The 27322-nt window shown below is 37.1% G+C and overlaps 1 protein-coding gene across 1 annotated transcript in view; it reads right to left on the bottom strand.

Annotated features, from left to right (window-relative positions):
• The window catches only part of Ptprd (protein tyrosine phosphatase, receptor type, D), a 2326896-nt gene that overhangs the window by 1288398 nt on the left and 1011176 nt on the right, over positions 1 to 27322 (bottom strand). The window contains 1 exon segment of the mRNA NM_001427220.1: positions 578 to 625. The gene's annotated coding sequence lies outside the window, so the exon portion shown is untranslated.

The raw sequence follows: 27322 nt of genomic DNA on the forward strand, positions 1-27322 counted from the left end.
AAATGTATCAAGTTAATTTAGGAGGATCTCTCATATTAAAATTTACTTTAATATTCCAATGCCCTGTGCTTACAAAGAAAATATTGAGAGGCATCTGAGCTTGTATGTATATAGTGCCACCAACTACCATTAACATTATGAGCTTACATCTTAAGCAGCCCAGAATTTTGAAATGTAGCCTAGTATGGAATTCTACAACAATGACTTTATGACATGTCTCAAATCAAAACTAAGAAAAAAGTCAATGAGCCTTTAATCAAGCAATGCCACTTTTGAAACTAACATATGTGTGCTTACTCATTTTATCATAAAAGGTAGATTTTAAGTTTGAATAACAAAGGAACAGTGAGCGGATTTATTTCTAGTTTCCTGTATCCCATGATTCCTATTGCTTTATCCACAATAGACAAGTAATTGCCTGCATTGTTTTCTTTGTGGTCCATTTCTTTCTGCCACATTCCTTCATTCATAATTCTGTATTCTGTGTTCTGTGTGTACTATTTGTAAATGAATTAAAATAGACAGGAATTAAAAAAAACACATTCTAAAGCCATGCTTGTGTTAACTGTAATCTTACCATCGACTCACAGGTTAGGCGTTCAAAGAAAGTTCTCCACCCTGAGACCTAGAGAAACATAATACAAATCATGCTGTTAGTACTGACATTTAATTTTAATTCAAAAAATAGCAACTTTATGATCCAATTAGAAACTTTATTATATGATTTATAAATGTACATTTATTTTAACAGTTTTCACTACACTATTTGTCAGAAATATCATCACTCAACTCACATGATTTTTATGGATATTTAACATTCATTCCTTTTAGTTTGTCCATTTAAAGCACAGATTACAGAGGAACAGAAAGCTGTGCAGCCTTTCTTCTCATGAATCTATGGGAGATGGATCCATCTGCACACGTAACACGCTTCACAGATAGAATTCTACAGGGTAATCACCACTCATTCTTTACCAATGCCAATATGTACATTTATATAGCCATCCATATAAAATGAGCGTTTTGCACCATCAATGTGATTATAATACTATAATCCTATTCTACACTTTCTCTTATAAATGCTGGAGAATACAGAATTCCATATGACAATGAACATTTCATATCATAATTTTAAGGCTGTGCTCTACTCCATAGTGTAGAAGATATTTTTAGAAGTCATCAAAACTTACATTTATAGCTAACTTTATTGCCTTTAAGTTACTTGACTATGATCACTCCTGGCATTATTTGATAGATGACTCTGCCTTTGCAAATGCTTTATATTATTTTCATAATGTTTGTTAACCAAAAATATTATTGATCTCTAAAATTTGCTGTTTCTAAATATATGCTTTTTAAATAAAAATAAAAAATTAATCCCATCTCAAGGAAGAAATAAGCAGCATTTGAAAACTCTTCAGAAATTCATAAATGAAAGTAGTATAGCAGGTGTTCTTCTGTATAGCCTCTAGCTGACTACAGTAAAAGTTAAAAAGAGATATACTAAAAGAAGCCCAGACATGTTGATTGCTTAATGGTTTGTGTTCTTTTGGAGACTCTATTTTCTACAAGTATTTATGTACTACTTTGCTTAACCTTAAGTCTCTAAAGAAAACATTGCATATGGCAAACAAGTATTGAATACATAACACAGGTCATCATATGTTAATATTTTACTTAAAAGAGTGATGGTAAAATATAATTAAATACCAGTATCGTGTGTATAAAAAGCAACACATCAAAATTTGATGTCTTCTGTTGATGTCTCTCTCTCTCTCTCTCTCTCTCTCTCTCTTTGTGTGTGTGTGTGTGTGTGTGTGTTTGTGGTCTAGAAATGAACCTGGGGTTTCTCAGTTACCAAAACATCTATTTTTGGTGTTGGAGGCAGTTTGTATTTTAGATCAGGTTCTTATTTCTGCTGGAACTTACTGCTTGGAGTTGGTTAGGTGGCATCATGCCCCTGGGATATACTTGTCTCTGCCTTTCCAGTGCTGGAATTCCAGTTGTGTGACAGCACACCAACCATTTTTATGTGAGATCTGAGGATCAAACTCAGGTCCTTATATTAGCATAGCAAGCAATTTTCCAATGAAAGCCCTCTCCAGATGACAGCCTTGCTTTCTTATTCTGCAGGGTGAAAGGTCATTTTTCAAGTCTTGAATAACGAATGCTCACAAAATCTCAGCTGAGGTCATCAGACAATTTGGTGGAAGAGATTTGAGGTATCCAAAATATTTGATTCTTGATGTATAGTGCTAAACTCCTGTTTCTGGCATTTGATATTAGACTTCCCATTGCTAATTTAATACTGTCTGTTCTTCAGTATCCCATAGATGCTTTGATAGTTTCCCCTTACAAGTCACAAAGCACATTAACGTTTTACATACTCCAGAGTATTCTTTCTAGTGTCACCCTATTGCCACTGTCAGTGAAGGAAAAAGAATGAGAGAAGCATGGTTCATATATACTTCCTATTGTTACAGGAAATCGTACCACACACAAGAGCCTAGAGAAGACTTAACACTATGTTTTAAGAAGACATATAGCACTTAACTTCCAAAATAGTGGTCTTAGTGGTCTTTCTTACTACTCTTCCTTTTTATTAACAGATGCAATAAGTTAATTTTTGGTAGCACAATTAAAGGTTGAGATTTTAAGATAAACATTTGGCTAAAACTAAATATTATTTTGCCAAAATGAGCTGAATGAATATGGAAATTAAAAATGTTGTTATTTTCTTATTCCTCCGTACTCCCCTCATACCCCCTCTTGCGCTTTATTCTTTGGGGCTCTTGACCCCTTCCCCATGCTCCTCCTCCACATGCCCATAGCTGTCTGCCTTTCTGCTCTTCCAGTCTTCTCACATTAAGTGTCTCCACGTGGAAAAATATTGTTATTCATATCATATTATTAAAAATTAATATCAAACATTTCTATTTGGTGTAATACAGAAAACAATTCACTTTTAATGCCTTTTTAGCAGTATCACTTGCTAGATTACTTTCTCAGAAACTATATTGCATATTTTTAATTTTAAATAGAATCTTTTAACTAAATAATTGAATTTAAATATAAAAATCCCATGGGATTTGTGTTCTCTAGATTCACCAAGAATGTGTATCTGAGTTTGTTACATTAATAAAAATCCAAAGGCCTTTTTTATCTGTATTACTGACATTATTATATTGATTAGATATAGCAGGCGTGTACATTATAAATCACTGTTCAGATTTACATTTAGGGATTCAGAAATAATACTGAAGTCATCTGATAATTTGTCCTCCAAGGTTAAATTCAAAGAGGTAATTTCAAGCATTTATGAAGCCTAATGCAAAAGTGTGGTTCACTCCAAACTTAATTTATCTTTTTCAATGATTTGTGGGGTTATACTCGGGCAAAGATATGAAATATTGGGACATATTTAAACATGAAAAGGACAATTTAACCTGACATGCATAAATAACTCTGTTTAGAAGATGTTTCATGTAGAAGGACCAGTTATTAAACTGTCAATGCCATTGGCAATGAGTTAGTTTTACCCTTGCTACACTTCAGGAAATTTCATTTCTCATAAGATTTTAACAATGCAAACTTATCATTTTAATGATGCGAACTTTTTTCAGCTAGTTACATTTGGAATATCAAGTAAGTCACAAAATTCTACACTAAAATAAACAATGGACAACTTAAAATATATTACTGTAGATTTTCTCGATCTAATACCTTAAACTTATCAGGTCAAAGTATAATACTTTAGCATTCCTCAGAATGTTATAGCTCAGACAAATATAGCCCAGAACGTTAGTTAGCAGTTTTGTAATAGTAACAGTTAGAGAACACATGCCATTTCTCCAGAACCATGTAAAATATTCCATTTCTCACCTCAGCTCCACACAATCTTGCTAGCTATTTTTACATCATAAGCATAAATCTCTCTCTGTCTCTGTCTGTCTCTGTATGTGTGAGTATGAGTGTGTGTGTGTGTGTGTGTGTGTGTGTGTGTGTGTGTGTGTGACATGAATGTGGGTACCTGTGTGTGTCAGAAGAGGATATCAGATTCCCTGCAGCTGTAGTTACAGAAAGTTGTGGACACCTAACATGAATACTAAGATCTAAACTGTTGTCTTCTGGAGAGCAGAACATGTTCTTAACTCTTAAATCATCTCTCCGTCTCTTGATTCTTTTGATAAAGAAAAGTGCAATAAAAGACAGTTCCATTTTAATCTGTTTAAAAGAACTTAAAGTTATAACTTCAAAAAAATACATACTATACAATGCTATCCAACTATAAGAATGAAATCACAAGATTTTCAGGGAAATTGATGGAAGTAGAAGAGATATTGAGTGGGACAATCCAGGCCCAAAAAGAGAAATATAACATGTTCTCCCTCATCTGTATTTACTAATGCTTAAATGTGTTTATTATAAGCTGATATGACTGCAGTATCCAGGACAGTAAAAGAGTATCAGAGAGAAGACGTAATAGATAGGAGAATAAAAGGGTACAGGTGATTTGAAGGGGTTAAATAAAAAAAGCAGTGAGGCAGTTTTAATTAGCTAAAGAGAAGGAGATAAATAAAGAAGGAAGAAGGAAGAGGATAAATTGACAGTAAAGAAGTCTAAAAAAAACAAAAGAGATCATATTACTACATAGTTACCTAAAATTACATATAATACATAAAGTCTGTATAGGTATATGCATATACATATATAGTTTAAGAAAAAAAATTATGAGCAAATAATGCTCCCTCTAAGAGGTATAAACAATCTAAACCCCAACACCAGGCATGACAAGTCCCCTTTGAGTTGTTGATCAACATTCTTTAAGGAACCCTCACTTTCCGGTGACTTTTCAGTTGTAGAAGGTATCTGCAATGCACATTAGACAAAGGGCCCAGAGAATATGAGCAGGAATTGACCTGAAAACATCCTTTCTAAGCAATAGCTTTCATGATACCATGAGACAGAAACAAACTATTGGGTAATAGTCCTATCCAATTTTATTACCCATGAACCACAACACTAACCAGCATGGCACAGTAACACTAAGGATGCAGTAGTGGCACGCACACTTGGTGGCAACCAATAGCTCTAAAATTGTATTTAAGGCCTGATCAACAGAAGTGAAATGTTGCCTAGTAGTGGTAAACTAGTCAAATGCGGGCTGCAGGAGGTATTAAAGCATATATAACCAATATAACAAATAAATGACCTATATAAGCTATATATAACCTATAACTGTCACCTACTAGACCAACAAACTATCGAGCTATTTACTAAATCTTTATCTTTATAGCTGCAGGGAAATGTAGCCCTTATCCCTCATCAAAGAAATTTCTCTTTGCAAACGAAGACCATTACAGGAAACCAAAATTGATAAACATGTAGAGAATAAGGTGTTGTGCTGTGTTTAGTCCCAACTGATCTATTTACAGTGCAATCGCTGCACCTAAAGCTCATTGGCAATTGCAGAAGAGGGGGTGCAAGATTGTGAGAGCCTGAGGAACCGGAAGTTTGCTGTGAGGTTGTGTTGTTTAGAAGTGTCAGAGATGCCAAATTCATCAAGTCTCATTATCAGGGCTACATAAACAAAATGAAGGCTACTGAACAAAGAGGAAAACATTTGACATGCTAACATGGAAAGGTGAAATTTCTCAGAGACTCAACTTCACACAGTAAAATACAGCCAATTGCAGAATCATAAGAACATGAGAAATAGTCTTCTCCAGAGAAGGACTCTCCAATTGCTTATCTAATAAAAAGTGGCCAATCTTGAGATCATATTCATACAAGTAAGTTGACATGGCCTGAGAAAGTTCTATTTATGTATTTAGAAATATGTATGTATGTGCCAATAAATTTGTGATAGATGTATGAGGTGAGGGTTGGAAGTAGAAAAGGGTAGAGGAGAAATCATGTATTGTGAAAAACAAGTAAAGAGAAGACCAAGCTCCCAATTTCAAAGCAAACCATCAGGAATTGTAGATAAGTTCTAAAGTTTCCAGCTTAAAGCTCTAATAAACAATGATAAATGTTAGGGCATGACTGCCAGGGCATGTTTGATTGGCCAAATGCTAAACTTATGCCATGTATTATAAATCAGGCATGTCTTAATTTTGTTTTGGTTTTGGGAATAAATTTTATAAGGTATAAGATTTTATTAAAATATAAATTTTATATGATATATGGATAATTTTGACAAGAGTTATCAAAAACACTTTCTAAAAATATATGTTGTGACTTTAAAATGAAAACCTTTTAAATCCTACTTTGAGGCTGTTAAGCTTATCTCTGAAGCCCAGCTCTCTTTATCTTTGCAAGCAACATATGTGACGGAAAAGCCGAATGCTTGTATGAAATTCTGCACATTTTAAGTTCTCATTAAATCAATAACAAATAGCTGAATGGCATAATAGAAACAATTACGGTTACAATTTTAGCAGAACAGACACTCTCTTTTGGATGTTAGATTTTACTGGGTCTCAGAAATGTCCACGTGGCCTAAATGTCTCTCCAAATCAGATCTTTTTCTGACAAATCATGTTTTAAATGCAGGAAAACTTGGAATTCTAGACAGTCTATTAAGTCATTTTGTCATTTTGTAAAGGTGTCATGGAACTCTCAAATGGTATAGAATGACAATTCAGTACAGTTCTATTACTCTGAGAATGCTCATGAATTATTTGCCTGCCATTAATATAATATTAGTGGATGTGAAGTATAGACTGGGTGAATATAGTATGAGTTAATAGATTCAAAGTTTTGCAGCGGGTATTTTTAAAGATCTGTGTGCCTTTTGACATCATCAAATACTATTACGATTCCTTTACAAGACATTTAGGATATCCCATGGCTAATCTGTCAAGAATTGTAGACCTAGTTTAATTCATCTCTGCATTAAGTTAACCCCTGATTTTAACAAGATTTATGAGCCATTGTAGTAAAAGAGTAGTCCATGTTCTTGATATCATGATACTAATCTGCATGTTGAAGTGTTGTGTCACAGAATATGGAAAGTGCTGTCTTTATCTTCTGTCCTCATAATGTTTGGACAGGTTGCAGGTCCTGCTGGCCTACTGCAGCAGTCATGCAGATCACCCTCTTTGTTTTCCTCCAACCCCCTCTAGTTGACCAACAAAAGTTAATATTGCATCTCAGTTTTGCATGGATTTTTTTTCCTTCAATCTAAAAGAGGTTTGCGTATAAAAATAGAAAGAAAGTACTTAGGGTTTTTTGTTGTTAGTGCTGCTGCTGGTGGTGTTTTGCTTGTTTTTGTTATGTTTTGTTTGGGGGCATATAAGGTAATTGGCTGGACTAATGGAGATTGGATTACTTTGTCTTCCCTTTCCTGCCCTCTTCTTCTACTACACTCTTACTCTCCCTCCTTTTCTATGCCTACTTGGTCTACATTTCTTACCCAGAACAAAAATCAACTCCAGATGCAGGCTTTATTAAAAACTTCCAGGCGGGGGTTGGGGATTTAGCTCAGTGGTAGAGTGCTTGCCTAAGAAGCGCAAGGCCCTGGGTTCGATCCCCAGCTCCGGAAAAAAGAACCAAAAAAAAAAAAAAAAACTTCCAGGCAATATGCAGTAAATTTTAAAATAACTTACAAAAATGTGAATTAAAGGTTGACAGTACTAAAAATTTGCATAATAATTCATATATTATAAGATTTTCTTATTTAAAAAAAACCTTAATGTGTTGCCCAATCTCTGGAAGTGCTCAAAGATCACATGAGTCAAGCACTTGAAAATACAAGAGTATGCAAAAAATGGACTGAAATAGATTTTCGTAATTCAGGAAATAAGGCCAAAAGTCCACTAAAGGGATTGTATGAATTAAAAATCTTCCATACAGTCAGGAGAACAGGAATGGCAATTGTCAGTAGCCTGTAGACTGGGGAAATGTCTTCATTAAATACGTGTCTGAACAGATTAATATCCACAACATACAAACAACTAAAATTTAAACAACAAAATCAGCAAGGGTTTGAACATTTTACCTTCCCACTATCATAAAGATGCAGAAAAAACAGGCAATGATGGGAAACAAACATGTTACTTTTTCCTATTGGCAGGAAGGTAAAATAGTCCAGAGTCTGTAGAAATTTATGGAGGTTTCTCCAAAACCTACAAATAGATATGCTCTCTGAATGCCTATCCTGCCCCGAGTATTTACCTTAAAGACTTCATGTTAAATATCACAGACACACTTGCACATCTGTTCATGTAGCACCAGTCACCACAACTACGTTGTGGAGTCCAGCACAGAGCAGATAAAGATGGAAGGCCGATGCAGTGAGACTGTACTTTTAGCAAAGATGAAGTCATATCATTGTAGGAAAATGGGTCCAAATTGACATAATCACATTGAGTGAATTAAGTCAGTTTCAGAATGACAAATACTGTATATATATTCACCGTTTTTTTTCCTAGACGTTATATAGTTACATATGATCATTTATTTGTATTTTAAAGAAAAGTATAATGAAAGTAGAAGGGTTTAGAAGCATTAAGTTGGGGCTGAGAAGAAGGGAGGAGTGAGAATAAATGGATACATGAGGGATGCACAATGTATGATGTATAACTATATTAACACTTTTTACTTAAATTTAACATTTTCTATTAATGATGTGTAGGCTTTATATAGTTGACAAGAATAACTTATATGCCAAATAGATAAATTTAACAAGGTCTTCCAAACTGATGAAAGTCAAATGCTGACACTATTTTAATTTTCCTGAATTAACATTTCCCACATCCAGTTCAGTAGAACTTAAACAAAGACAATATTCATCTCCAAACCTATGAATCATGAATGGATACTGCATTAAAAAAGGTAATATTCTGTAACTGTCAAAATTAATCCAATGATTCTTTAGTCACTGGGGATTGTCATTTTAGAACTTCTGTAAGGATGTAGACAAGTTCACACAATGAGTTTAACCTATATGTAAATTAATAATTGGTGACCATGGCAAATTTCATCTACATCTCATCTGTTAAACCCTGTCAGCTAAGCTCAAGAGACACTCTCTCAGGCACAGTCTGGGCTGTAAGCTCCTCACTCCCTGTGTTAGATAGCATTAAAGAACATTCCTTGAAGAATAACCGTCGTAGATGCTGTGGCTTGGATTATCTTAGGAGATAATGGATGTGGGACTGGAGGAAAAATATAGTTCTGTTGAATTGAATGATAATAGAGCAAGAGGAAAATTTAAGGCTATTTAAACAAAATATGGATGACAAATACCAAGTAGCTGTGATTGTGAAGGCATTTTCATGCCACATTCCATAGCTGTGGAAATTTCTCAACGAGGGAGACGGAGAAAGACTGCCTCATAGGGCAGTACTAGGGAAGAGTCAGAAGACAGATCACTGAAAATATATATAAAATCCACCTGATACTTAGCTTTCATTAGAACTAATACCTATTCCTCCAAACAGCACTTAGAGGATTCATCCCTTCTTCAGGACGGTATTGCACCACTGTCCATACAGAAATGTGGCCCAGTGTATGACTTGCTTCTGACTCTTTTATTAGGTAATGAAACAGTGATCCAGAAGCCTGAAGGCGACTTGATCAGCAGCAAACTGATTGAAGCCTTTGTTACCTTCAGCACAGTATGGGAAAGGACGCATCACTACTCCAAAGACGACAAACTGTGCCAAGTGGTGTAGTTTCTAAAACTCTCCTGTCTGTGGCATTGGCACTGCCAATCCCATAGGAATCATTTGAAATATAAAACAGAGCTCCTGGTGATATAGAGCAAGAAGTTATTTTCAATTGAGTATAGCAAGATACACGGTAAAGACATTCTATCATATGTACAATTAACTGTTCTCTCTGTCTCAAAGTAAGCTGATAAAAGAGTTCATACAAAAAAATTCTGCTTGCATCCTCAGACAAATTCTTTTCACACAAACTTTGCTATGAGTGAATAATTAGGCAAAATATATTCACCCAAATATGACCACACCATCACTCATGCATATGTAAAGGAAAACATGCTGACTATTTCTTCTTACATTAAATATCTAATAATTCACACATTATATTAATGCAACATGTAGGCCAAATGTCAAGTTAATATTTAAAGACATTTAAGTGAATATTTTGGAGCCAAGAGGGCAGATAAAATAGATAGCATACAAATGACTAATTTCCATATAAGTATGCACCATGTCTGTGTGATTAGCATGTTATATAAACAGTGTTTTATTTTCATTGAAATTCCAAAGGTTCCTGTGAATCTCTTAAAATTTTTCAAAAGGGAAACTCTATAATGTTCATAGCAGTTTTTTTTTTTTTGGAATAGCCAGAAACTGGAAACAACCCAAAGATCCTTCACCTAAAGAATAGATACAGAAAATATGGTTCATCTACACAGTGGAATACTATTTGGCTTTTAAAAACCAGTACATCGTGAAATTTGCAGGCAAATGGATGAAATTAGAAAATAGCATCCTGAGTGAGGTAACTCAGACCCAAAAGAACATACATGGTATGTACTCACTGACAAGGGGATATTAGCAAATAAATAGAGAATGCCCATGATCTACCACAGAGACCCTAAGAAGTAAAACAAGAAGGAAGGCCCAAGTGAGGATGTTACAATCCCATTTAGAAGGAGAAACAAAATGATAATGGAAGATAGAGGGAGGGAGGAACTGGGTGCAAGAAGGGAGTGAGAAGGGATAGGTGGGGCACGATCAGGTATGAGCAGAGATAGGAGAGAAGCCCAGAGATCCAGGAGAATGAATGGAAGTATGCAGCTGTTGGAGGTGGGTGGTTGGGATAACCTGAAAATTCCAAAGACCTAGAATGTGGGAGGCTCCCAGGACTCAATATGGGTGACCTTAGCCAAAATGCCCAATAGTGGCAATCCAGAAGCTGAGGTGATCACCTCCAGCAGTCATACAGGACCCCTAGTAGAGGGATGTGGACATCGACTACAAAACTTTCAAACTCAAATTGCTCCTGGTTAAAAGAAATACAGTGACAAAAATGGGGCAGAGACAAAAGGAAAGGCTAACAAGTAACAGGCTGAACTTTGGATCCATTCTATGGGTGGGCACCAAACCATGAGAGTATTAGTGATGCTATGTTGTGCTTGCAAACAGAAGCCTAGCATGGCTATTCTCTCAGAACCTCTACCAGCAGCTGGCAGATAGAGATGCAGATAGTCACAGCCAAGCATTGGATAGAGGCCAGGGACCACTGTGAAAGAGTTAGAGGAAGAATTGATGAAACTGAAGGGGATGGCAACCCCATAGGAAGAGCAGAGTGTCAACCTCTAGAAGCTCCCAGGGATTGAGTTACCATCCAAAGACCAAATATACATGGCCTAGACCAAGATGCCAGGGCACTTGTGTAGCAGAAGGCTTCCTGGTCTGGCTTCAGTGGTAGAGAATGTGTCTAAACCTTTAAAGACTTGATACAAAGTGGGGCCAAAAGAGGGTGTCCTCTCAGAGTTGAAGAGAAGGGGATACGACGGGAAGAACTCTGTAAGGGGGAACTAGGAAAGGGAGCAATATTTTGGTTGTACATAAGTAAAATAACTAATAAAAATAGAACAAAAGACCCAAATAATATAAAGTACCTCGCTGTGACTTTAACCAAGCAAGTAAAAGATCTGTACAATAAGAACTTCAAGACTCTGAAGAAAGAAATTGAAGAGGACCTCAGAAGATGGAAAGATCTCCCATGCTCATGGATTGGCAGGATTAATATAGTAAAAATGGCCATTTTACCAAAAGTGATCTACAGATTCAATGCAATCCCCATCAAAATACCAATCCAACTCTTCAAATAGTTAGACAGAACAATTTGCAAATTCATCTGGAATAACAAAAAACCCAGGATAGCTAAAACTATCCTCAACAATAAAAGGACTTCAGGGGGAATCACTATCCCTGAACTCAAGCAGTATTACAGAGCAATAGTGATAAAAACTGCATGGTATTGGTACAGAGACAGACAGATAGATCAATGGAACAGAAGTGAAGACCCAGAAATGAACCCACACACCTATGGGCACTTGATTTTTGACAAAGGAGCCAAAACCATCCAATGGAAAAAAATAGCATTTTCAGCAAATGGTGCTGGTTCAATTGGATGTCAACATGTAGAAGAATGCAGATCGATCCATGCTTATCACCCTGTACAAAGCTTAAGTCCAAGTGGATCAAGGACCTCCATATCAAACCAGATACACTCAAACTAATAGAAGAAAAACCTAGGGCAGCATCTCGAACACATGGGCACTGGAAAAAATTTCCTGAACAAAACACCAATGGCTTATGCTCTAAGATCAAGAATCGACAAATGGGATCTCATAAAACTGCAAAGCTTCTGTAAGGCAAAGGACACTGTGGTTAGGACAAAACGGCAACCAACAGATTGGGAAAAGATCTTTACCAATCCTACAACAGATAGAGGCCTTATATCCAAAATATACAAAGAACTCAAGAAGTTCGACAGCAGGGAGACAAATAACCCTATTAAAAAATGGGGTTCAGAGCTAAACAAACAATTCACAGCTGAGGAATGTCGAATGGCTGAGAAACACCTAAAGAAATGTTCAACATCTTTAGTCATAAGGGAAATGCAAATCAAAACAACCCTGAGATTTCACCTCACACCAGTGAGAATGGCTAAGATCAAAAACTCAGGGGACAGCAGATGCTGGCGAGGATGTGGAGAAAGAGGAACACTCCTCCATTGTTGGTGGGATTGCAGACTGGTACAACCATTCTGGAAATCAGTCTGGAGGTTCCTCAGAAAATTGGACATTGAACTGCCTGAGGATCCAGCTATACCTCCCTTGGGTATATACCCAAAAGATGCCCCAACATATAAAAAAGACACGTGCTCCACTATGTTCATCGCAGCCTTATTTATAATAGCCAGAAAATGGAAAGAACCCAGATGCCCTTCAACAGAGGAATGGATACAGAAAATGTGGTACATCTACACAATGGAATATTACTCAGCTATCAAAAACAACGAGTTTATGAAATTCGTAGGCAAATGGTTGGAACTGGAAAATATCATCCTGAGTGAGCTAACCCAATCACAGAAAGACATACATGGTATGCACTCATTGATAAGTGGCTATTAGCCCAAATGCTTGAATTACCCTAGATCCCTAGAACAAACGAAACTCAAGACGGATGATCAAAATGTGAATGCTTCACTCCTTCTTTAAATGAGGAAAAAGAATACCCTTGGCAGGGAAGGGAGAGGCAAAGATTAAAACAGAGACTGAAGGAACACCCATTCAGAGCCTGCCCCACATGTGGCCCATACATATACAGCCACCCAATTAGACAAGATGGATGAAGCAAAGAAGTGCAGACTGACAGGAGCCAGATGTAGATCGCTCCTGAGAGACACAGCCAGAATACAGCAAATACAGAGGCAAATGCCAGCAGCAAACCACTGAACTGAGAATAGGTCCCCTGTTGAAGGAATCAGAGAAAGAACTGGAAGAGCTTGAAGGGGCTCGAGACCCCAAAAGTACAACAATGCCAAGCAACCAGAGCTTCCAGGGACTAAGCCACTACCTAAAGACTATATATGGACTGACCCTGGACTCTGACCCCATAGGTAGCAATGATTATCCTAGTAAGAGCACCAGTGGAAGGGGAAGCCCTGGGTCCTGCTAAGACTGAACCCCCAGTGAACTAGTCTATGGGGGGAGGGCGGCAATGGGGGGAGGGTTGGGAGGGGAACACCCATAAGGAAGGGGAGGGGGGAGGGGGATGTTTGCCCGGAAACCGGGAAAGGGAATAACACTCGAAATGTATATAAGAAATACTCAAGTTAATAAAAAATATATATATATATATAAAAAAGAAAGCAGTTCATACAAGTATCTGCCTAATCAAAATAAAACTATGCAAAGTTTAAAGTAAAAATGGAAACTGAACCATTTGTAAGATCATTTAAGGTTGTTTTTAATACAGGTGGTGCATTTATTTTTAATGTACATAATATGTCATAATTATTGTTTTTGAGCCTTACATATTATATAATTAGATTGTTTATTTTTTGACCCAATTGGTAAGATATAATTGCCCACCTAAACATACAAAGCCCAGTACCATCCATCCCTTAAGAACATTTGTAACAACCTTTAAAGGTACAGCGTAGAATCTTAATGTCACCCGCCATATTGTCCTGCTACAGCTTCTCTCCTTCTCCCGCCTCTCTCCCAGATTGTATATTTTTACTTTGTATTGATTGTGGCAGCCTCTACTTTTAAGCATAGTTTTGATATATATTTTAAAATGATGCAGCAATATTTTCTGTTGTCAAGTGGGCATTCTATTGTTTAACAGTAAGCACCAAAATCAGATATGTAACTTAGCTGCTCTAAGAGTGAGAGGAAATGAATTTGTATTGGGGTTTACCAATACTATTTATTTGAATATGTGAATTCTTAATTATTTTTCTACTCTTAGATCTTTTCTCTATATAATCTGACTGCAGAAATTGTGACTTCTGCATCCCTTCAGTATTATTATATAGAAAGGCATAATTTCTATTCTCACTAACAAGACACAGTGTTAAAAAGGTAAGTTCAATGGCATGTTTTCAACAGACGACACTCTAAGGCATGTGACAAGGTGACTTGGGACACACAGATTGCCTTTTACAATAGTGTATACAAATACCCCAGATGCTTATGGAGACTAAAATATTTCAGGAACTAGATGCAAAGTTTTCAGAGTGAAAAATAAACTTAATATTTTTCATCCCAATTCATGAAGGTATACTGAGTATGTGGAAGAAGGTTCCAGCTCAAAGGTTTTGTTCTGTGGGTTCTAAGGTATTGCTTCTAGCTATGTTATGCCTGGATCTTTGTCTTTTGATGAATAATGGCTGCTCCTGCTACAATAAAGCTCAGGCATTGGAGCACTGCATTTATAGAGAAGGAGAAATAAAGACAGTGGGGTTTGGACGAGATGGTGTCTGAGGGTGAAGTCCTGATAGTAAAACCCACAGCTGGGTGGGTCTGTAATGCAACACAGGCTATGTGTTCACTCTGCCACTCAGATATGGAGGTTCTCTCTCTCTCTCTCTCTCTCTCTCTCTCTCTCTCTCTCTCTCTCTCTCTCTCTCTCTGTGTGTGTGTGTGTGTATGTGTGTGTCTGTGTGTGTGTGTGTGTGTCTGTGTCTGTATGCCTGTGCATGTGTGTTTGTGCTCAATTCAGAGCTCTTCATACAGAACTGCTAGTCATGTTGATACAATTTTGTAACACGAACTGATTAAAAACTTTTGACACTTTAATAAAAAAAGACTAACTGCTGTGCTATTTTATTAATAAAAAAAAAACTCAGGTGACAGCAGATGCTGGCGAGGATGTGGAGAAAGAGGAACACTCCTCCATTGTTGGTGGGATTGCAGACTGGTACAACCATTCTGGAAATCAGTCTGGAGGTTCCTCAGAAAATTGGACATTGAACTGCCTGAGGATCCAGCTATACCTCCCTTGGGTATATACCCAAAAGATGCCCCAACATATAAAAAAGACACGTGCTCCACTATGTTCATCGCAGCCTTATTTATAATAGCCAGAAGCTGGAAAGAACCCAGATGCCCTTCAACAGAGGAATGGATACAGAAAATGTGGAACATCTACCCAGTGGAATATTACTCAGCTATCAAAAACAATGACTTTATGAAATTCGTAGGCAAATGGTTGGAACTGGAAAACATCATCCTGAGTGAGGTAACCCAATCACAGAAAAACACACATGGTATGCACTCATTGATAAGTGGCTATTAGCCCAAATGCTTGAATTACCCTAGATGCCTAGAACAAATGAAACTCAAGACGGATGATCAAAATGTGAATGCTTCATTCCTTCTTTAAAAGGGGAACAAGAATACCCTTGGCAGGGAAGGGAGAGGCAAAGATTAAAACAGAGACTGAAGGAACACCCATTCAGAGCCTGCCCCACATGTGGCCCATACATATACAGCCACCCAATTAGACAAGATGGATGAAGCAAAGAAATGGAGGCCGACAGGAGCCAGATGTAGATCTCTCCTGAGAGACACAGCCAGAATACAGCAAATACAGAGGCGAATGCCAGCAGCAAACCAGTGAACTCAGAACAGGACCCCCGTTGAAGGAATCAGAGAAAGAACTGGAAGAGCTTGAAGGGGCTCGAGACCCCTTATGAACAACAATGCCAAGCAACCAGAGCTTCCAGGGACTAAGCCACTACCTAAAGACTATACATGGACTGACCCTGGACTCTGACCTCATAGGTAGCAATGAATATCCTAGTAAGAGCACCAGTGGAAGGGGAAGCCCTGGGTCCTGCTAAGACTGAACCCCCAGTGAACTAGATTGTTGGGGAGATTGCGGCAATTGGGGGAGGATGGGGAGGGGAACACTGATAAGAAAGGGGAGGGGGGAGGGGGATGTTTGCCCAGAAACCGGGAAAGGGAATAACACTCGAAATGTATATAAGAAATACTCAAGTTAATAAAAAAAAATAGAATAAAAGGAATAAATGTCAGGGATGGCAAAAAAAAGAATGTAGTCGAGCAATTCAATCTAACTGAAAAATAAATATTATATAACTTAATAAACTAATTTTTTATTTTTAAAAAATTAAACATTAGGGGAAGCTCACTGGAGTATCTTTCATTGCTTGCTAATAATAATTATGTAAGTAAAATATTTATTTTATAAATATTATTATTTAATATTTAATAATATCTGATAACAAATATTAAAATATTTTTATGAGTCAATTGATATTTTAATACATAAATATTTTTGAATGGGACCCTCACTACGTAAATCATTTGCAATGTTACTCTAATCTTACAAAGTCTAAAAAAATATATAAGGCATAATTTATTGTCATTGTTTTGTCAGATAATGATGACAGAAATAATCTAGACAAAGAAGTGAGTAAATGTTAATGACAGGGAGGAGAGGTGGCTCACTTGTCCTATTACTTAAGAACTTACATTGGGAACCACACATTGGTTGGCTCAAGATCACCTGATGCATAGATTCAATGGCTCTCACATCCTATTCTGTCATCCATAGGTCCCTAGAGAAATAGACAATTCACTCGCACACTATCCTAGTTTGCTTTCTTTGCTGCAGTAAAATAATGTAACACAAAGCAATCTGGAAGTACCAGAGTTTTCGTTTTGTTTTGTGTAATATTGTGTTGTTGTTGCTCTCAATGTTAACTTGACACAAGCCAACAATCGTTTTTTTTCCATCTTTATTAATTTGAGTATTTATTTACATTTCAATTGTCATTCCCCTTCCTGGTTTCCGGGCCAACATCCCCCTAACCCCTCCCCCTCCCCTTTTGTATGTGTGTTCCCCTCCCCATCCTCCCCCCAACAATCACACCAACAATCTTAATTAAGAAAATGCTCTTGGCCATTCTGATGGGTGTGAGCTGGAATCTTGAGGTTGTTTTGATTTTATTTCCCTGATAATTAAGGATGTTGAGCATTTCTTTAGGTGGTTCTCAGCTATTCACTATCGCTCAGTTGAGAATTCTTTGTTTAGTTCTGTACCCCAATCAGTTGGTTGCCATTTTGTCCTATTGAAAGAGTCATTTTTCTTACAGAAGCTTTTGAGTTTCATAAGGTCCTATTTGTCGATTGTTGGTCTTAGAGCATAAACCATTGGTTTTCTGTTGAGAAAATTTTCTCTGTGCCCATGGCTCTTCCCCAGTTTTTAGAATCTTCCTCAATTTCTCTCCTATTAGTTACAGTGTATCTGGTTTTATGTGGAGTTCCTTGATCCACTTGGACTTCAGCTTTGTACAAGGAGATAAAAATGGATCGATTTGCATTTTTCTACATGCTGACCCCCAGTTAAACCAGCACCATTTGTTGAAAATGCTATCTTTTTTTTTCCCACAGGATAGTTTTAGTTCCTTTGCCAAAGATCAAGTGACCATAGGTGTGTGGGTTAATTTCTGTGTCTTCAATTCTATTCCATTCATCTATCTGCTTGTCTCAGTACCAATACCATAAAGGTGTTTTTTTTATCACTATTGCTCTGTAATATAGCTTATAGGCAGGGATGGTGATTACCCCAGAAGTTCTTTCATTGTTGAGAATAGTTTTCATTATCCTGGGATTTTTGTTATTCCAGATGAATTTGCAAATTATTCTTTCTAACTCTATGAAGAATTGAGTTGGAATTTTGATGGGGATTGCATTGAATCTGTAGGTTGCTTTTGGCAAGATGGCCATTTTATTATATTAATCCTGCCAATCCACGAGCATGGGAGATCTTTCCATCTTCTAAGATCTTCTTCGATTTCTTTCTTCTGAAACTTGAGGTTCTTATCATACAGATCTTTCACTTATTTGGTTGGAGTCAAACCAAGTTATTTTATATAATTTGTGACTATTGTGAAGGGTGTCATTTCCCTAATTTCTTTCTCACCCTGTTTAGCCTTTGAGTAGACAAAGGCTACTTATTTGTTTGAGTTAATTATATCCAGCCACTTTGTTGAAGTTTTTTTTTTTTGAATCAGGTTTAGGAGTTCTCTGGTGGAATTTTTGGGGTCACTTAAGTATACTATTATATCATTAGCAGAGAGTGATATTTTGAATTATTCTCTTCCAATTTGGATCCCTTTGTTGTCTAATTGCTTTGCTAGGACTTCAAGTATTATTTTGAATAAGTAGGGAGAGAGTGGGCAACCTCGTCTAGTCCCTGATTTTAGTGGGATTGCTTCAAGTTTCTCTCCATTTAGTTTGATGTTGGCTACTGGTTTGCTGTATATTGCTTTTACTATATTTATGTAGGGGCCTTGAATTCCTCGTCTTTCCAAGACTTTTATTATCAATAGGTATTGAGTTTTGTCAAAAGCTTTCTCAGCATCTAATGAAAATATCATATTTTTCTTTGACTTTGTTTATATAGTGAATTACGTTGATGGATTTCCATATATTAAAACATCCCTGTCTCCCTAAGATGAAGCCTACTTGATCATGATGAATGATCATTTTGATTTCTTGGATTCAGCTTGCGGGAATTTTTATTAAGCATTTTTGCATCGATATTCATAAGTGAAACACTAGTCAATATGGCTAAGATGAAGAACTCAGGTGAGAGCAGATGCTGGCAAGGATGTGGAAAAAGAGGAACACTCCTCCATTGTTGGTGGGATTGCAGACTGGTACAACCACTCTGGAAATCAGTCTGGAGGTTCCTCAGAAAACTGGACATAGTACTATGTGAGGACCTAGTTATAATACTCTGGGCATACACCCCCAAAATGCTCCAACATATACAAATGACACCTGATCCTTCATGTTCATAGCAGCCTTATTTATAATAGCCAGAAGCTGGAAAGTACCCAGATATCCTTCAGTGAAGGAATGATACAGAAAATGTGTTACATTTACACTATAGATTACTATTCAGCTGCTAAAAATAGTGACTTCATGAAATTCTGAGGCAAATGAATGAAATTAGAAAATTTCATCCTGAGTGAGGTAACCCAATCACAAAAGAACAAACATGATATGCACTCACATATAAGTGTCTATTAGTCCGAAAGCTCAGAATGCCCAAGATACAGGTTAGAGACTACAAGAAGCTCAAGAAGATGAAAGACCAAAGTGTGGATGCTTCAATTCTTCTTAGAAGGGGGAGTAAAATACTCAAGGGAGGAAATATGGAGATAAAATGTGGAGCAAAGACTGAAGGAAAGGCCATCCAGAGACTGTCCCACCTGGGGATCCCTTCTATATACAAACACCAAGCCCAGACACTATTACAGATGCCAGGAGGTTCTTGCTGACAGGAGCCTGATATAACTATGTCCTGAGATCCTCTGCCAGAGTCTGACAAATACAGAGATGGATGCTTGCAGCCAGCCATTGGACTGAGCACGCAGTCCCCAATAGAGAATTTAGAGAAAGGACTGAAGTAGCTGAAGATGTTTGCCACCCATAAAGAACAACAGTATCAACCAACCAGACTCCAAAAGCTCCCAGTGACTAAACCAACAACCAAAGAGTACACATGGAGGGACCCAGGGCTCCAGTCGCATATGTAGGAGAGGATGCCCTTATCTGGCATCAATTCGATAAGAAGCTCTTGGTCCTGAGAATGCTAGATGCCCCAGTGTAGGGAAATGCTAGAGTTGGGAGGTGAGAGTGGGTGGGTCTGTGTGGGAGCACCCTCATAGAAGCAGGGGGAACAAGGATGTGATAGTGGTTTTCCAGTGTGGAAACCAGGAAAGGGAATAATATTTAAAAATATAAATAATTAAAATATCCAATTAAAAGGAAACAAAAAAATTTAAGAAAAGGTTCCCATTAGTTTGGCTACATTCAACTTTATGTGTTCATTTTCTTGATTAATTATTGATATGGTAAGACCGAGTCCAGTGTGAACAAAAACATCCTTATAAAGGTTGTTCTCTTGTGTATTTGTTAGCAAATGGAAAAAGGCAGTAAACAGGTTTTCTCTATGGTCTCTGCTTCGATTCCTACTGCCAGGTCCCTTTCTTGTTTGTGAGCTGACTTCCCCAGTAATGAAGTGTGACCTGAGTGTTGGAAATTGACACAAAACCTTTACTCCTTAGCCTGTTTTTTTGGGGGGGTGATATTTTGTCATAACATTTCTCCAGTGAGATCCCATCTTCCAAGATAACCTGAGTTTGTGTCAAGTTGAAAAAAATGAAGAACAATGAAAACAGCAACCCCAATAAAAAGTCCCACAAATCTAAACAGCACACACAGACATAAACTCATGTGTGTACAGAAAAATAATAAATAATTTTCAACCTGAAGACTTTATTGTGTGAGCTTGTATATAAACTTATAAATGGTATGGTGATAACCTAACAGGCTTATGCACATAAAGAGGAGCTGCACTGAACTGTTGTTAGCTTACTTTCTAAATATTCAGCTGTAAAAAACTATAAACATTCTTTTCCCTCACTTTGAAATATCTTTCAGAGCTGTAAATTAGTCTTTATCTATTTGTAGATCTGAGAGCAGAAACCCGAAGATCACTGATGACACTAAAATACACTGTTTTGGCAAGATTATTCTGCTTGGAAAGAACCAAATGGATCAGAAAAATGGAGGGAGCATGGAGGAAGAGAATCCTTTGTGATTAAAGAAGGCATGATTTGTAGGGGTGTCAACAGTTACTTGTAGGGAGGTTCCTAGTGAGTCTCTGAGAATAGCATGCACAGAAGTAATGAAATGGGATAGTTTCATTTGTCTACATTTATTCACAATGTTGGAATAGACTAAGCTTGAATATAATTGAAAGAAAAGATGTGGACAAAGAGGGAAAAAAGGCAGATGCATAGCCATTCCATCAATATATCAGCCAATCCAAGTAAGGAAAAGAAAAACCACTTTACCTCAGGGGAACAAACTCAAAATCTTAACTCTATTGTTTCTTCATTGCCCATAAAACTAAAAGGTAAGACTATGTTATTGAAGGTGCTCACCTTCATGCTCACCAGGTGCTAGACACAGTTAACTCAAACATTCTGTCAGATCATACTATTTAGGCTGCTTGGGACGTAATGATCACTAGTCTTTTTTTTTTTTTTCGGAGCTGGGGACCGAACCCAGGGCCTTGTGCTTGCTAGGCAAGCGCTCTACCGCTGAGCTAAATCCCCAGCCCCAATGATCACTAGTCTTATCTACCTGATAACCCTATGAACTACAATACTAAACTTTCAGGCAAAATGTTATCCTGGGTATATTAGTAGCATGAATATTTTGAAGTAACCTATAACTCACTGATTGACTTTGAGGCCTTAAACTAAAAGGGGAAATCCATACCTCATATTGTAAATCCAGTCCAACACTGTAACCGAAGAGGTCTTGGGCCCCCCTTGGGACTTGGCTTTTACATTCCTTGAGAGAAGCCTGATATTGCTGCTCAGCTAAGTTGATGAGGCATCAATTTTCTTTTAAATTTCTACTTATATTTGCAGACAAAGCCTACTCTCTGGCTTTATTAAAGGAGTATTTGCAAGTGAATAAAATAAATGCATATGTAGGGAACTATGACCAGATAAGATTCTGAGACCAAAGATAGTTGATGGCTAAGCCCTAAGTTGGCATTTAAACCATCCTGGTAGGTCTCAGGGAACATTGCTGGAAAGGACGTAAGAATCAAACGATAAGGACAAAGGTTGGGAAATGTCGTGACATAGCTACAGGAGGCCTGAGCTCAGAGCAGCTGCACCTACTGTCACTGGTTCCACACAAATCAGCTGTGGCTGGATTCATGACTCATGAGGCCATAACACTTGGTCTTGACAATTGACATTTAGAAATATAGAGCCATAATACCAAGTTGTGTAACCATTGGTGAGCCCATCATGCTCTAATGGATAGTTTTGAACTCAGTGTCACTCAAATGATCCAATTTAAACTCTGTAATACACAAAAGTTATGAATATTGCAAAGACAGTTGTAGGTAGGCAGAGAAGGTGAGGAGGAAAGAAGGGTAGATAATAGCAATATAAACAATATATTCATGTGTGGAACTTAAAAATATATTAGTAAGAATAAACAAGATAGGTAAATGAATAAAATTCACAAAACAGGAAATAAAATTGACCAGCAACGTGAAAAAACTTCAACACATTTTGCCATTTTAGAAAAAGCAAATAAAAGCTGTATTGATATTCCTTATCATTATAGTTAAAATGGTAGTCATAAAGAAAAACAAAGAATAAAAGAGTCCCTTATACACTGCTCATGGGGATTTAAAATAGTTGAGTTTCAAATATCTGCATAATTTATGATTTTTAATACTAAATAATTATTCAAAAGACCCCAAGCTATCACATTACAGTGATACTCACAGGCAAATGTTTCCTGCTGCACGATGTATAGTATCTTAATTATGAGGCAAGCTCTGTGTCGATCAACAACAAAATAATGGATAAGTAAGATGTATGTGTGTGTGTGTGTGTGTGTGTGTGTGTGTGTGAGAGAGAGAGAGAGAGAGAGAGAGAGAGTGCAGATACTTTTCAGCCATTCAGAAGGATGAACTTAAATTATTAAGTAGATGTGCAACCTGAAATATTAAGTAAATTAGGCCAATTGCCAAAAATTATTAATGTATGTTTCTTTGATTTGCAGGTCTAGAATTTATGTAGATTTATAAAGTGGCACATTTACAGATAGCATGAATGTTGAAATGAATATATACTGAGGAAAGTGGACTTATGCTGGGAGTGGGGCAAGAGAGAGAAGGGAGGTGAGAATGGGAGATTGTACTCAAGGTATATTACATACACGGTTAACTTAAAATAATAATAACAACAACAACAACAACAACAATAATAAAAACCTTTTTTAAAATTTAAAAAGTTAAAATGATTAGTTTCTAAAGGAAATAATTGATGACACAGATGAATCTGTGACTATAACAGAGTAAAATGCACAGAAGCATGTTGAGGTAATTTAAAGGGGTAAAGACCAATTAAAGAGAAAGAGGAAGCTTTTGCATGGCTGAATGTGGAGACTGATTGTCTCCTATTGTCACAGAACTCAATATCTTTGTGCTGCTCTTGTAAAGCAGGGGGTTGACTATGAGCTGAGTTCCTCAGCATTCTTCATGGCTTCAGGTAGCTGATACATGTCAAGACAACTAACATGTATCAAAACCTAAAAGAATGGAAGGACTGTGTGAGAATGTCATAGTGTGTGCCTACTACTCCAGTCGAATTTCACAACAGTAAAATCAGAGGTTCTGGTAGGTGCTGATGAACATGATATTTCCTAAGCCTTTAGGAAGAAAGAGGTTTTTAGTCATTTTATTAAACATAAGTTGGAATGTTTAGTAAAGAAGACAGGTGAATTATTGATATATGATCATATTTAGTTTTATATGTATCAGAGAGGAGTGGAATTTTAGTATTAAACTAATTTATTTTCATGTTTTATAATTTTTCTGCTGCAGAAAGTTTTTATGGTTTGGCATCAGAGGCATTTCATCTAAAAAGACAAACTGCAACATTAACTTTTATACGTTGTTTTGGACTGGACGCCTTGAACTTGTCTTTTTTTTTTTTTTTTTTTTGATTTTTTTTTGAACTTGTCTTTTAAATAACCACCATTGCTACCATGGTTCACATTGCTGATCTATCATGTATCCACAGTCTGCTTTAGAAATTTAAACAATTTCTATAATTGTGGGAGTACATTTATAAAGACCTATTTTGATGAGGTCACCTCTGAATAATGTCCATGGCTTAACAGTTCCTTTCTGATCTTTACCATGCTAAATGACCTGTACTCCACATAGGGCCACAGCCTTTGGTGTCATGGTTGATCCTCATTGTTACCATAGAATTTAGAATCTCTGAAGCCAGTCTCCAAGGGTGTCTGTAAGGACATATTCAAAAGAGTCTATGGAGATGAGAAGACCTACCCTGGCTATGGGCAGCACCATTCTATGGGTTATGGTTTCAGACTGAATCCAACAGTGCAGAGAGCACCAGTGTTCAATGCTCGGCTTTCCTTTAGGCAATGCAATGTGGCCAGCTGTTTCTTAAGCTCCAGCTCTCATGTTCTGCCTTTCAAAATAACCTTTATTCCCTCAGGTTATTTCTTGTAGATAGTCTGTTATAGAGAAACGAAGAGTAACTAATATATCTAGCCACCAAGAAAGTCTCAAGTCTTATAGATGAGAGAGAGAGAGAGAGAGAGAGAGAGAGAGAGAGAGAGAGAGAGAGAGAGAGAGAGACTGAAATGACTAAAAAGGAAAACCTGTAAGAAAGTGCAGAAAAGGTCTCTTGTGAACTTTATAATTTGGATTCAGCAGAAAATCCTCTGACATACGATCAAATCTTAATGAGCCATTCTCTATTGTAGATAATTGTTCATAATCTTAGATTGATCCATTTTTCTTAAAATCTTTGAAACATTTTTTTCTCTTTGATAATTCGACAGAATTCACATACTGAAATGATATAACATCACCTGATCACCTTTGAGTCTATGTGGTTTGGTATTGCATGTTATAATCTTTTACTAGTGAGATAAGTAAGAATGAACATACACACACACACACACACACACACACACACACACACACACAAACACACACACACCTTCTAGGGCACTGAACTGCCACTACATGACACAGACTTTAGTGATTGAATGTATCCTTAGCTTGCTAGTATCATTTTAAATTTAAAAGATGAAGGGATTAAAAGACCATGTGTGGTGTGTGTGTGTGTGTGTGTGTGTGTGTGTGTGTGTGTGTGTGTGTGTGTGTATCTGTGTTTGGCAAAGGTGAAGCTCAGCTCTTGCTCATTAGATGCTATCCACTTCAGTTTGAGAAAGGGCCTATTCTTTTTTTTTTTTTAATTAACTTGAGTATTTCTCATTTACATTTCGAGTGATATTCCGTTTCCCAGTTTCCGGGCAAACATCCCAAACATGCCCCTAATCCCTCCCCCTCCCCTTCTTTATGGATGTTCCCCTCCCCATCCTCCCCCCATTGCCGCCCTCCCCCCAACAATCTAGTTCACTGGGGGTTCAGTCTTAGCAGGACCCAGGGCTTCCCCTTCCACTGGTGCTCTTACTAGGATATTCATTGCTACCTATGAGGTCAGAGTCCACGGTCAGTCCATGTATAGTCTTTAGGTAGTGGCTCAGTCCCTGGAAGCTCTAGTTGTTTGGCATTGTTGTACATATGGGGTCTCGAGCCCCTTCGAGCTCTTCCAGTTCTTTCTCTGATTCCTTCAATGGGGGTCCTATTCTCAGTTCAGTGGTTTGCTGCTGGCATTCGCCTCTGTATTTGCTGTATTCTGGCTGTGTCTCTCAGGAGCGATCTACATCCGGCTCCTGTCGGCCTCCATTTCTTTGCTTCATCCATCTTGTCTAATTGGATGGCTGTATATGTATGGGCCACATGTGGGGTAGAACTTGACAATTTTGTCAGTCTACCTGGTGACACCCTCACCAGGATTGCAAAAGGATTACCATACCTCTTTAATCCAGATTTAATCCAGTACTGAACTGTCATCTTCATGCTTACATAACACACTTGAGTGATTGAGTGTATCCTTTGGCTTGATATTAGCGTTTTAAATGAAAAAGACGAAGGAAATAAAAAGACCTTGCAAAGAATAACTGTTGTTATTCTGTTGTTATAACATTTAAAGCAATCTTTTAGTTTGGTTAAATATACATACATATTTTGAAATGACATACATGCACTCCTCACTTCTATAGTTGCTGCTGATTTACATTCCACCAAGTAGGCAAGGAAACCCTTTGGCAGTGTACAGTTACCCAAACCACAGGCTAAAGTTTCTCTAAATCAGTATAGAGAACATCAGAAGGGAATCAAGAAATGATTTAAAAATTATGACCAGAGTGCAAGAGAAACTCCTTTGGAATGTATTATTGTTACTGAGGTTAAAGCTTCAGGTAATTAAACTTCCTTGGATAAGGAGAAGAATGAACAGTATTAGATGGTTTTCCCACCACAATGGGGTTTGTCATAATGAGAGTTCTTTATGCTAGAAATAAAGGGCAAAGTGCAGAGCTAAGCTGCCGCCTGCCTATTTTGCAGGACAATGAGCCCGCTGTCTATTCGAATAATTCTATGCTTAAAATATATTATAATATCAAATTCTCTTAGTACCACAGAAAACCATCTAAAACTGTTCTCCAATGAGTGTCTTTTAAGAGAGGCTTTTCCATGTCAACTATCCAAGATAAATTTTTCTGGATGTAACACAATTTAAATGCATAAAAATCTCCAACTTACCATTTGCTATGTAGATAATGCCTCTAATAAAAAAATGTAGGTAGCATTACCCTTGGTCAATGTTTCTGTTAAGCAGCTGGCTGATAAACTTGTGTAGTTTCATATGATCTGTCACTGCAGATGTTATTACAGACAGACCCGAGAGCCATTTTCAGAATTCCCTTCAGAAAAACAAAATCTAATAACATTATCTGGTTCTATCACATTATAATTAGTTTTGTCTCAATCCAGGAGCAATTTTGTTTAAGATTTTGGCACATTCAAATAGGATCCTTGAGATTCAGTAAGCTACACATAATTTTCTGATACTTACTATCTGTTCCTGTCCATACTATTAAAGCATATCTAATGTCTAGAAAGATTTCCATGTATTTGAGGCATTCTTATAATACTGTCAATTTGGGAGGAAGAAGATATCAATAGTCCAGATGTTAAGGAAAAAAACTATTGGGTCATAAAATGCCTTAATATTCCTGATTTTTATGCAATTTCAATTGTGTCCCTTCTCCTAAAATCCATCCTGGTTGACATGA

The sequence above is a fragment of the Rattus norvegicus genome, chromosome 5 (genome assembly GCF_021556685.1).
Source record: "Rattus norvegicus strain SHRSP/BbbUtx chromosome 5, alternate assembly SHRSP_T2T, whole genome shotgun sequence".
NCBI lineage: Eukaryota > Metazoa > Chordata > Mammalia > Rodentia > Muridae > Rattus > Rattus norvegicus.